The following is a 12,179-nucleotide window of genomic DNA, read 5'->3' as shown; positions in this document are numbered from 1 at the left end:
TAAATCAGAACCCGACTCATAACCTCTAGATTCCCTCGTCCCAATGATCTGAACAGAGAAATCAAGAAGAGAGCTGCAATTTTACAATCTCTGCCATAGACTCCATATGAGAAGGAAAAGAGTTGTTTTACATCTTAAGCACCACTCAAACAAAATCGATGATAAATACAGAATTAGAGATAATCCCTGAAGTATGCATCAGGAGGGCAAGAGTGGCAATAATCCCAGGAAGGAGCAATTTCTGATTTATATTAATAGCTGTCTTCCATGTCATGCTTATACTAAAAATTCAAAGGAAGCGGTTCTAATAGCAAATGTGCCCTGAAAATAGAAAATTCTTTAGCAGCATTTTATCAGTGAATAATAATTATCAACGTTTGCTTCTGATAGCAGCTTTTTCAGTGTGAAGGTATTACTTACTGATCTTCTGAAATAGGCATTACATTGAGCATATATTTACCAGTAGGAGCATCATTCCAAGTAGTTTCTCTAATGCCTATGTAGTAGTGCCTCTCTATTGTCCAACCTGGAGAACTAATAAAAACCAGAAAGGTCAGAGGTAAAAGGTCTAATGGATCTAACTAATAACTCTCCTCAGTTTCAAGCAGCTGTATCAAAGCTGGCAATGAACCACACACTAGTTTGCATTGTTTAAATTTTTATGTGGTATTTTCTCTACCCCGAATAGATTATAACTCCAATAGATTAGGGACCACTTCTTTTTGTTCTGTATATCTCCCAGAGATGTCGAGAAATAAATGTTAAATTTTATGGAGACAAATAAATAGAGTGCCTTGGCCAGGATTACAAAAGTGAGGAAAAGAGTAGGAGTCTTTATTTGCCATCGATCTGTGGATCGCCATCTATTGGGATATCTATTACTATGAGGTGTTGTTTGAGACTTTACAATTTGAAAGCCACAGTGGTTTCAACAGTCAGAGTGCCGCTCTGATTTAGGTCTAGAAACCCACACTTAGAAATATTAAGGCAGCAAATATGGCATGTATTATTCTGCAGCTTGGTTTTTATTCCTGAACTACAAGTCTTAGAGACCTTTATATATCACTACCTAGATGTCTACATCTTTCATTTTAATTGCGGCATATTTTTTTCTATCATGAATGTACTTCATTTATTTTTTAAAACACAAAAGATCAAAGTATATTTTTTTCTGGGAGTTCATACAGATAAATATGCATGCTTAAGGACATAAACTAAATACAGTTCTGAGAGGAAGAGAGAGGATTATTATATTTAAAATGTTTTTTTATAAGGAGAGCACATTTCCATTTACCTGATTTAAAAAATCAACAAAATATTTGCAATTTGTTTTCTTTTTTGCATTAAAAAAAATGAGGCTATAAATATTTTCCTTATAAGCAACAGTTGCTAAATTCTACACAGGTCAAAACATGCAGGCTGGGGCTTCCCTGGTGGCGCAGTGGTTGAGAGTCCACCTGCCGATGTAGGGGACACAGGTTCGTGCCCCAGTCCGGGAAGATGCCACATGCCGCGGAGCGGCTAGGCCCGTGAGCCATGGCCACTGAGCCTGCATGTCTGGAGCCTGTGCTCCGCAATGGGAGAGACCACAACAGTGAGAGGCCTGCGTACTGCAAAAAAAACAAAAAACAAAAAAAAACCATGCAGGCTGTCATATCACAACGTTTTTCACATTTGTGAATCCTTCGGAGGGTTGTAAGAGGAAGCTGGGGAAACCGCCCACTGCTTTGGCAGATTTTTATGTCACAGCAGATGTTGGAAGAAATTCAGAAAAGCTAGGCCTAGAGGGACCATGGTGGGTGGAGCAATCACCCACAAGAGAGCCATGAGGAAGGGATTCACATCTCTCACCCTTTGGGAAGCAGTTGAAAGGAGTGGGGAGAAGATGCATGTCAGACATGATGCGTTTCACGAGAGAGGAGTTAGGGATGGGCTCTCTGACCTAAGTGAGGAGATCCAATCAGGCTGGAATTGTTGGACGCTACAGTCTCCCACATTTCGCTCTGGGTATGTAAGAACCTTATAACCTTCCCTGTCACTGTGACCTAGACCAGCTGCTATAGAAGGATCCACCCATCAGGCAGGGGGACAGGATGCCTTAAATGGGTTTTCAGATGTCCCTTTATCGAAATTCTATAACTTCCTTCCTCTTTCTTTTAGGAACATTAATTTTACTTTGGAATGTAGACAATAGAAGAGCCATTCAGCTGGGATACTTTTCCCTCAGTAAGTATCCCAATAAGTTCAAAGAAGTCTAATGTATTCACTTCAAACAGATCTACCTCCAATTCTCACTCTGCCATTTACTAGGTGTGTGATTTGGGACGAGTTGCATAATCATTCTAAACTCCAGTCCCTTCCTACCTGTAACATGAAGGTAATAATAATGAAACCTCAGGGCTCCTGTGAGGACCTCTTCCAGCCTGATACGATGTAGGCATTCAAAGTTAGCATCCTCCCCTGAGACAATGAAAATGGTGTTAGTAAATGCTCATTGTTCTTTTCTTTTCTTCTGAACAAATGACTAGGACTGGCTTATATTTGGGGGGGAGTGAGGGGGGCACTTTATCTTAGGTAATGTTGTATTTTATGGCTCATCCATAGGTAAATTATGTTTGCAGTCCTGTCCTTCCCTTCCTGCACAGCCCTCAGTAGATCAGTCTTTTGGTACAGCAGCATTTGAAGTTGGTCACCATTATTTGACTATATTCTTGGTTGGTAGCCCAAGAACATAAAGCAACTGATTTAGATACGCTTCGCTGAATTGGGTCCCAAGGTATGAGCTCAAATACCTTGGAGGGAAATTTGAATGCTTTCCTGGTTTTTCCATTCCATAACTGAAAATAAGTTTAAGGAATAAATTGAGCACATAAAAATATGCATAAGGACCGAATGATAATAGAACTTTCTTTGTAAAAAGCTTTACAATATATAAAATACCTTACAAAACAAAAATATTACCCAAAGTCATCTTCAAAACACTCTCCCCTAGCTCCCACCCCTCATATTTGTTTAACAGATGAGGTATCTACAACTCAGAAGGTCAGGTAAGTTGCTGTAGGATGTAAACTCTCCCCTAGCTCCCACCCCTCATACTTGTTTAACAGATGAGGTATCTACAACTCAGGTCAGGTAAGTTGCTGTAGGATGTAAACTTCCCAGTTATGAAGCCAGGAGTCAAATATAAATCATTGGATTCCAACTCAAATGTCTCTTTCATGTGATGTTACTAATTGGCTCCCATAATTGAAGAGTGTATACTTCTATATTATCAACAAATGTTAAGTTTTACTCAGAATGTATAATTCGAACCATATCTTCCAATAAGGCAAACCAATGCGATATAAATGGTGTGGGGACAAGATGGGGAGTTCAAAGACAAGGAGAAGATGCCAGCAATTTTTACACCCATTTCTATTATTTCTGTTACTTCTACCAAACCACCACTTGTTGAAATGGCCATCAGACTTTCCTTAGCTGCTTTCTAAACACTAGGTCTAATTGTGTCAGCCAATCCCGAAAGGGAAGTTTATTCAGCTCTTTTTCTAGAGGAAGAAACTGGAACTAGAGGGTTTTAAACAACTTGCTAAAGCAAGTAGGTATTATTGCTAGAATTTAAACACAGGCTTTAAAGGCTGGTGGATGCTCTTACTACTAAATGCTCTGCCTTGTAATCTAGGCTACTCTGTGGAAAACTATTTAACCTCTTTGAACTCCTCTGGGTTAGAGGAGGTTAAATAAGTAGAGCAACTAGTAGCTGGGACAGATGAGTGCAGATAAAGCCCTCTGTCCTTTTCAGGTTAAGACTATATAAATTACAAGCTTTCACAGTATGGGCTGGACTCCATGAAGGACCAGATGCCCACAAAACAAGGCATAGAAGGGCATAGAGGGAAGATATTGAGAACTGATGAGAAAGAGAATAGCAACCCCTGACATCCAGAGCTGGCCTGGCACTCAAAGGTAGCCCTGGTGTTCTCCTGTTGGACATAAACAATTTCTAGAACACCAATATCAGACAACACCGCTGTGACCAGGATAGATCAAGACAAAAACAAGACCACTCCATAATAATGTCTGAACACACATGAAGAACATGAACATTGTCCAAACCTTTAGAATAATCAAACATTCCCGTATCCTGGCCATAACTGATGGCTGCTTCTTTACCTATTACACCTTTAGCTTTAACCCTCCTACCTTACAGAAAAGATTTATGAAGACATCCAATCATACAATTACCCCTACTTCCTCACTGCATTCAATCCAGAGCAAAGCCCTACTTCCTTACGCACCCCCATAAATCACCTAACGTTAGTCCTAATCCTATAACAAGTCCTTTCTAGCACACTTTTTCTGAGATACTCCAGGTTCTCCATGGTGTGGGTTCTCTCACCTTGCAACGAGGAATAAACACAACTTATTCAGCTACAGATGCATTGACACTCATTTTCCCTAGAAAAAGAAACCTATTTCATGGCTTAAAATACTAACGACATGACAAAAATTCAGAAATTTATGTCTCCAGCCTGGACCTCTCTGCTTAACTCGAGACTCCAGTACATATGGTTGTCTCTTCCACATCTTCATTTCATTGCTAATACAGTATTTCTCAAACATCTATGTGCAGATAAATCTCCAGAAAGATCTGTGGATCTTTTAAAATGCAAGTTCTGATTTTGTAGTTCTGGGGTGGGTCCTGAAAGTCTGCATTTCTGCACTGGCTCTCTGATAATGACAATGCTGCAGGTGCATAACCATGCCTGGAGTAGCAAGAATCCAACACACCTCAAAATCAACATGCCCAAATAACTCCTAAGAATTCTAGCTTTAACTCCAACTTGTAAAGAGCTTGGAAGCCATTACTGCCATTCTTATAACAAGAAACACTGGACAAGCCAGAATTCAAAAACTTGTTTTGAACCCATCAGAGAATGGAATTTGTAGGGCAAACTGCTATCCTCACATCTGGAGAGTCAGGTGAATCTAGAAGACATCTGCTTACTGGGAGCAGAAGCCCCTGGAGTGTAATGTTAGGTACACTTGAAAGGTAATTTTAATGAACTGCTGGAGGCTGAGTATGGACTAGCATGAGAGTGAGAAACTCCGGGAGGCCATAGCCTCAGGGCCAGGCTGGGGGGCAGGGGATGGGCCATACTTTCATAGGTTTTATCTCCAAGAACCCCACGAGGTTCTCAAGGTGAAGATCTGAGAAAGATCCCCACATGGCTGTGGAAGGGGAAGGAGAAAAATAAAACCAGTGAAATAGGCCCAGAGACTTCTCCATAGCAAAGGCTTATTCTCCAGAGGGAAGACTTGATCAGAGGCTTTTCCCAGAGGCATAAGAGAAGGGTATGTCTCTCATTCCAGCCCTCTATAGCCTTCCTGTTCATCTAAGGGAGAGAAAGGTGCTATACCAGAAGAAGCACCTGTGAAGGTCACAGGAGAGAAACAGAGGCTGACTGAGATTTAGGGACTTCCCTAGCAGTCCAGTGGTTAAAACTCCACGCTCCCAATGCAGGGGGTGCTGGTTCAATCCCTGGTTGGTGAACTAAGATCCCACATGCTGTGTGGCGCAGCCAAGAAATTAAAAAAAAAAAGAAAAAGACTATTGGAAGATTATAGAATGTTCTTCCTCTTTCATACCTTACCACTGTGCTCCAGTATAAAAAAAAGCAGATTACAATTGAAAGAGCCACAAGACACGGTGTGTCCCTAAGAAGACATACTTATGGTGGCCCAAAGTCAAGAGGGGAGACCAAAAAAAGAAAAAAAGGAGACACTAGAAAAGTTTGAAGCCTCTGGCACCTAGAGCTACAGCAAACATTAAAAAACATTAAACCAAGCTCAGCTCCTAGCTGGATTATCATAAATCCTTATACAAAAGGCCTATTTACTTCAGTAAATAACCCAATACCACATCTTCCTCTTTAAACAAAAAATGACAAGGCATGACAAAAAGCAAGAAAAAAGTCTGAAGGGACGGAGCAGACTCAAATATGACAAAAATGTTGGAATTGTCAGACAGGGAATTTAAGATAACTATGATAAATATGTTAAGGGCTATAATGAAAAACATAAACAACATGCAAAAACAGAGAAGTAATGTAAGTAGAGAAATAAAAATTCTAAGGAAGAATCAAAGGAAAATGCTAGAAATCAAAAACATTGTAACAGAAATGAAGAATGCTTTTGATGCTTTATTAGACTGGACACAGCCAAGGAGAGAATCAGTGAACTTAAAGATTAGTCAATAGGGGCTTCCCTGGTGGCGCAGTGGTTGAGAGTCCGCCTGCCGATGCAGGGGACGTGAGTTCGTGCCCCGGTCCGGGAAGATCCCACATGCCGCGGAGCGGCTGGGCCCGTGAGCCATGGCCGCTGAGCCTGCGTGTCCAGAGCCTGTGCTCTGCAACGGGAGAGGCCACAACAGTGAGAGGCCCGCGTACCATGTAAAAAAAAAAAAAAAAAAAAAAAAAAAAGATTAGTCAATAGAAACTTCCAAAACTGAAATGCAAAGAGGAAAAAAGAGTGAAAACAAACAAAGAAACAAACAAAAAACACATTATGTTGTACACCTGGAATTAATATAGTGTTATATGTCAATTATACCTCAATAAGACACACACACACAGACACACAAACAAAACAGAATATCCAAGAATTGTAGGAAAGTTTCAAAAGATGTAACATAGAGAAAATTGGAATGCCAGAAGGAGAAGAAAGAAATGGAGTAAAATAGATGTTTGAAGTCATAATGGTCAAGAACTTTCCACAATTAATGACAGACACAAACTACAGATCCAAGAGGAAGCTCAGAGAACACCAAAGACCAGAATAAATACCAAAGGAAAAAAAATACCAACACCAAAAATCCTATACCTAAACATATACTCAAACTGCAGAAAACCAAAGATAAAGAGAAAATCTTGGAAGAAGCCAGAAAGGGGAAATATCTTACCTATAGAGAAACAAGGATAAGAGTTATGAAAACGAACTGATCTTGCTCATTCCCCCAAAAGCCATTCCAGTCATTTCCTTCTTCACCTCAGTTAGTGACACCTTCAGTATTCCAACATCCCAGGCCAAAAATCTAGGATTCATTCATAGCTTCTTTCTTTCTCACATTTCACATCCTGTCTGTCACCTGTGCAAAATATATTTAAAATGTAGCCACTTCTCACCACCTCTACTGATATACTTCCCTGGTATATTCCCACCATTATGCCCCTCTGGGGTGCTCTTAAGTCTCCTAAATAGTTTCCCTACTTCAACTGTTGCCTCCCCTCAGTCTATTCTTAATACAGCAGCCTGAGTGATACTCTTTTTTTTTAGGAGAACAAAGAAAATTTCATTTGAGCCAAACTGAGGATTATAACCCAGAAAGCAGAACCATGAGTGATCATTTAAAAATATAAATCCCATCAGGTCACTCCTCCACTCAAAGTCTTGCAATGGCTCCTTATTTCTTGCAGAGTAAAATCCATAGTCCTTTCTATGGCTCTCAAAGCTTCTTAAGGATCTCAGCTCCCATTACCTCTTTACTCTCACCTCTCCTTTGCTTACTCTGTTCCAGCCAGGCTTACCTCCTTGTTGTTCCTTGAACATACCAGCCACTCTTAACATAAGGCCCTTGAGCTATCTTCCCTCTGCCTGATCGCTCTTCCCTCAGATATCCTGATGGCTCCCTTATTTGCCTCCCTCCAGTCTTAAATGTCACACTCCAAGTGAGGTCTATCTTGACCACCTGATTTAATATCGCCACCTGCTCCACCTCTCCTCTCCCCAGTGCTTGGATCCCCCTACTTTTTTTAAATTTAATTTTTTAAATTAATTAATTAATTAATTTCTGGCTGCGTTGGGTCTTCGTTGCTGCACATGGGCTTTCTCTAGTTGCAGCGAGTGGGGGTTACTCTTCATTGCGGTGCACGGGCTTCTCATTGCAGTGGCTTCTCTTGTTGTGGAGCATAGGCTCTAGGTGCACGGGCTTCAGTAGTTGTGGCACACAGGCTCAGTAGTTGTGGCTCGTGGGCTCTAGAGTGGTGCAGGCTCAGTCACTGTGGCACATGGGCTTAGTTGCTCCACGGCATGTGGGATCTTCCTGGACCAGGGCTCTAACTTGTGTCCCCTGCATTGGCAGGCAGATTCTTAACCACTGCACCACCAGGGAAGCACCCCCCCCTCCTTTTTTTTTTGTCAATAGTACATATCATCTTCTAATTTACTGTAAAACTTTCCCCTTTACCACGTTTATAGGTTATTGCCTGTCTGTCCTTACTAAAATGAAAGCACCATAAGGGAAAGGATTTTGTTGGTTTTGTTTGTTGATGTATCTACAGCACCTAGAACAGTGTTTGGAACAAAGCATGTGCCTAATAAATATTTATTAGATGAATGTGTTGTAGTATACCCTGAAACTGGCTTTGTGGCCTAGGAAAACAACAGCAGCAACAATAATGATAATAACAATTTGGGAGGTGCTTTCTTTGTGTTAAGCACTTTATGAGTTTAATACAGTTAATCTTGACAACCTCAAGAGTGAGGCAATTAAAACAGAAGGAAGGGAAGACTCAGCCCAGGTCACATAGCTGGCTGGAGACAGAGTCAGGATTTGCACACCAAGGCATTTCTGGCTCCAAAGCCCATGTTCTTAATCCACATGCTGTGTTGGGAAAGCGGATTATTCTCTCTGCACCTCAGGCATTTTCCTCTTTATTATGAGTTTTTGGGCTGGATTACTTTTTTTTTTTTTTTAATTTTAGAATTTTATTTATTTATTTTTATACAGCAGGTTCTTATTAGTTATCCATTTTATACATATTAGTGTACATATGTCAATCCCAATCTCCCAATTCATCCCACCATCACCACCCCACCCTGCCACTTTGCCCCCTTAGTGTCCGTATGTTTGTTCTCTATATCTGTGTCTCATTTCTGCCCTGCAAACCGGTTCATCTGTACCATTTTTCTAGGTTCCACATACGTACATTAATATACAATATTTGTTTCTCTCTTTCTGGCTTACTTCACTCTGCATGACAGTCTCTAGATCAATCCATGTCTCCACAAATGACCCAATTTCGTTCCTTTTTATGGTTGAGTAATATTCCATTGTATATATGTGTACCACATCTTCTTTATCCATTCATCTGTTGATGGGCATTTAGATTGCTTCCATGTCCTGGCTATTGTAAATAGTGCTGCAATGAACATTGGGGTGCATGTGTCTTTTTGAATTATGGTTTTCTCTGGGTATACACCCAGTAGTGGGATTGATGTGTCATATGGTAATTCTATTTTTAGTTTTTTAAGGAACCTCCATACTTCTCCATAGTGGTTGTATCAATTCACATTCCCATCAACAGTGCAAGAGGGTTCCCTTTTCTCCACACCCTCTCCAGCATTTGTTGTTTTGGGCTGGATTACTTTAAGGATTCTTTTGCATCCACAAAATTGTCACTCTGCTTCACTATTTTACTAACTTTGCTGATGGTTTTCAGATTAAGTTATCAGTCAATGACTTGGTGGAACCAGGACCCAGTGGCTCTGTGGACATCATTTTGCAGATCCTTCCTAATGTTCCTACTTCCTATTTTCAAATACAAATATGCACAACTCAGCATGAGAAATCTTTTTTTTCCCCTCACAATACAGTGCTGACTAGTCCTGCCTATCCAGGTTCCCTGTACCTTTAAGGATGAGCAAACAGTGATTTTGCAAATCAATGTACTTCAAAGAAAACAGAACAATTTTAAACCAGTAGATTAATCTAAACTAGCAGAGCCTTAACTCCTGCTGTTAGAAGTGGATCAGGACTCTTGTGGGAGGGGGACTGGGGGAGCTTGATACAGCTCAGAGGTACTCAACTGCCCAGAAATACTGAGATATAAAACAGCAAGATCAATAAAGAAAACTGTACTGGAAAAAAAGTTTTTTGTCTTCTTTATTTACCAACTGTGAGCCATTTCTACTTCACTATGTATGTGAGTGACACTCATATATAAGAAGTCATAGCTTCATTCATGTATTCAACATTCAGCAAATAGTTGTGGAGAGTTTCTACATGCCTTGCCTTTTCCAGTTGCTCAGGGAGTAATGGCATTATAAAATCGGGCAGTATAATGACTGAAGAGGTCCTGTGGGTGACGGTACAGCCACAAGTAAAATATGGCCAGACAAGAACATAAACATCATTTCTTATGTGAGCCCTCAAATATATTGCCCAGTTTGTTTACTTATTGTATTACTAAAAAACAACCCATCTTCAGTGAATGACTATTCACCATCTCGAAAGACAGTAAAAGGAATTATTGCCACAGAATTTCAGGGCGATTCCAGAGGATAAGACCACAGAACTGTTTGTAACCTTGACCCTATCATGAAAATGTCTGTGGAAGCTCCCATGGTGATGGCTTTGAAAATATCAACACTAACTTGGATATGCATATTTGGATGTGTATCTTATTAAAACAAAGTCACATTCATAATTCTTCAGCATGTTATCAGTTAAAAAATGGGTTGATTGCAAAAATTAGTTTTTAATTCATTATTTGGACCCCAGGATGACTTTTCTCCCACTGAAACAATGTTCCAAGCAGTGGGTGTATTCTACCTCTGGCCTCCAAATGCCACTGTAACCCCAAATGTAGATAAATAACCAACGATAATTGTTACCAAAAATTCGCCGCTTAAAGTGAATTCATTTGGAACTGGAAACAAAATATTTTACTAGGATTTTATTGTTAGAAATGCAAACCAATTAATAAGCTTATTTTATCTTATATTAGTTTAAACCCTACTTTTTTTTTTTTTTCCGGTACGCGGGCCTCTCACTGTTGTGGCCTCTCCCGTTGCAGAGCACAGGCTCCGGAAGCGCAGGCTCAGTGACCATGGCGCACGGGCCCAGTCGCTCCGTGGCATGTGGAGTCTTCCCAGACCGGGGCGCGAACTCACGTCCACTGCATCGGCAGGTGGACTCTCAACCACTGCGCCACCAGGGAAGCCCTAAACCCTACTTTTTTGATTTGTAAAAATGACAGTTCCACATGGTTCAATCTAATATTTAACACAATTTTAATTTGTCTTGTAAGGCCGCACCAAATCTTAGAATCAACCAAAAATAAATCAAGATGTTGTTTAGATCCAAATGCTGTCATTTTTATTGACAAAATTTTAAGAGAGCACAATATGGAGTCCTTCATTTCACTTTTGGTTTTTGCAGCACTTTCACAAGTAGGGTTATTTTGCCTGAATACTATAGGGCATCCTAAGGGAATCTCTTAATCTATAATAGTCAAATCATTCTTTAGATATCATAACCTGTTATCATACTTTTTGACTTTTTCTTTAAATGTTTCCTATCATAATTCTGCCAGATCCTTATTTGTCAGAACCTTGTGTGTGATTTGGGTAGTTCCCCATTGCTTTTAGTGACTTTCAAATCCTGCATTATTTACATTTGAATGGCATTCTATTTATAGCACGGAGTAACAGATATACTGACACAATGGATTCGGAAAGATATTTGTGTCATATGGGAAGAAATGTTTAAATAGAAAATGATATCATAAAAGGTCACTTTAAACAATCACTGGGTTCATACTTACAATTAAAATGGTAGAAGACAATGTTGGCTCTTTTATTAAAACGTTTAATTAGAGAAAAAGAAATAATGATTCTGAAAGAGACTTTTCAAGGACTTTATATACAAGCTGGGTATCTGACTTCAGGGGTTAACAGAATCAATTCTTTCTTATAAATGATTCATTTGAAAAACATGGATTTATTCTCCTTGGAATTCATCTTTCAAGATACTTAAAACATATAAACCATAATAATAGCTGTTCTGGCACTTTTAACAGTCACATTTTCAAGCCCTTTGATACACATGTATTCTATTCACTTTTGTGTTTTACAGACTCTTTGTTTGCCCCCCTCCCACTTTTTAGTTTGAAATTTCAAACTACAGAAAAGTTGAAGGAGTAATTAATGCAATGAACACGTGTATTCCCTTTACCTGGATTCATCAATAGTTAACCTTTTGCTACATTTGCTTTATCTCTTTCTATAAATTTATTTTTTCTCTGAATCCTTTAAAAGTAATTTATCACTCCTAATACTTCAGCATGCATCTCCTAAGAACAAGGAATTCTCATATATCACCACAATATCATTATCACACC

The 12,179-nt window shown here is 39.6% G+C and overlaps 1 long non-coding RNA gene across 1 annotated transcript in view; it reads left to right on the top strand.

The window, feature by feature from the left end:
• The window catches only part of LOC125964488 (uncharacterized), a 29,161-nt gene extending 18,027 nt beyond the window's left edge, over positions 1–11,134 (top strand). The window contains exons 4-5 of the long non-coding RNA XR_007477548.1: positions 2,161–2,226; positions 10,854–11,134. This is a non-coding gene — a long non-coding RNA (uncharacterized LOC125964488). The remainder of the gene's footprint in view (positions 1–2,160; positions 2,227–10,853) is intronic.
• Positions 11,135–12,179: the final 1,045 nt, after the last annotated feature.

The sequence above is a fragment of the Orcinus orca genome, chromosome 5 (assembly GCF_937001465.1).
Source record: "Orcinus orca chromosome 5, mOrcOrc1.1, whole genome shotgun sequence".
NCBI lineage: Eukaryota > Metazoa > Chordata > Mammalia > Artiodactyla > Delphinidae > Orcinus > Orcinus orca.
Note: the sequence above shows the minus strand (reverse complement) of the source record. Positions and strands in the feature narration are given on the sequence as shown.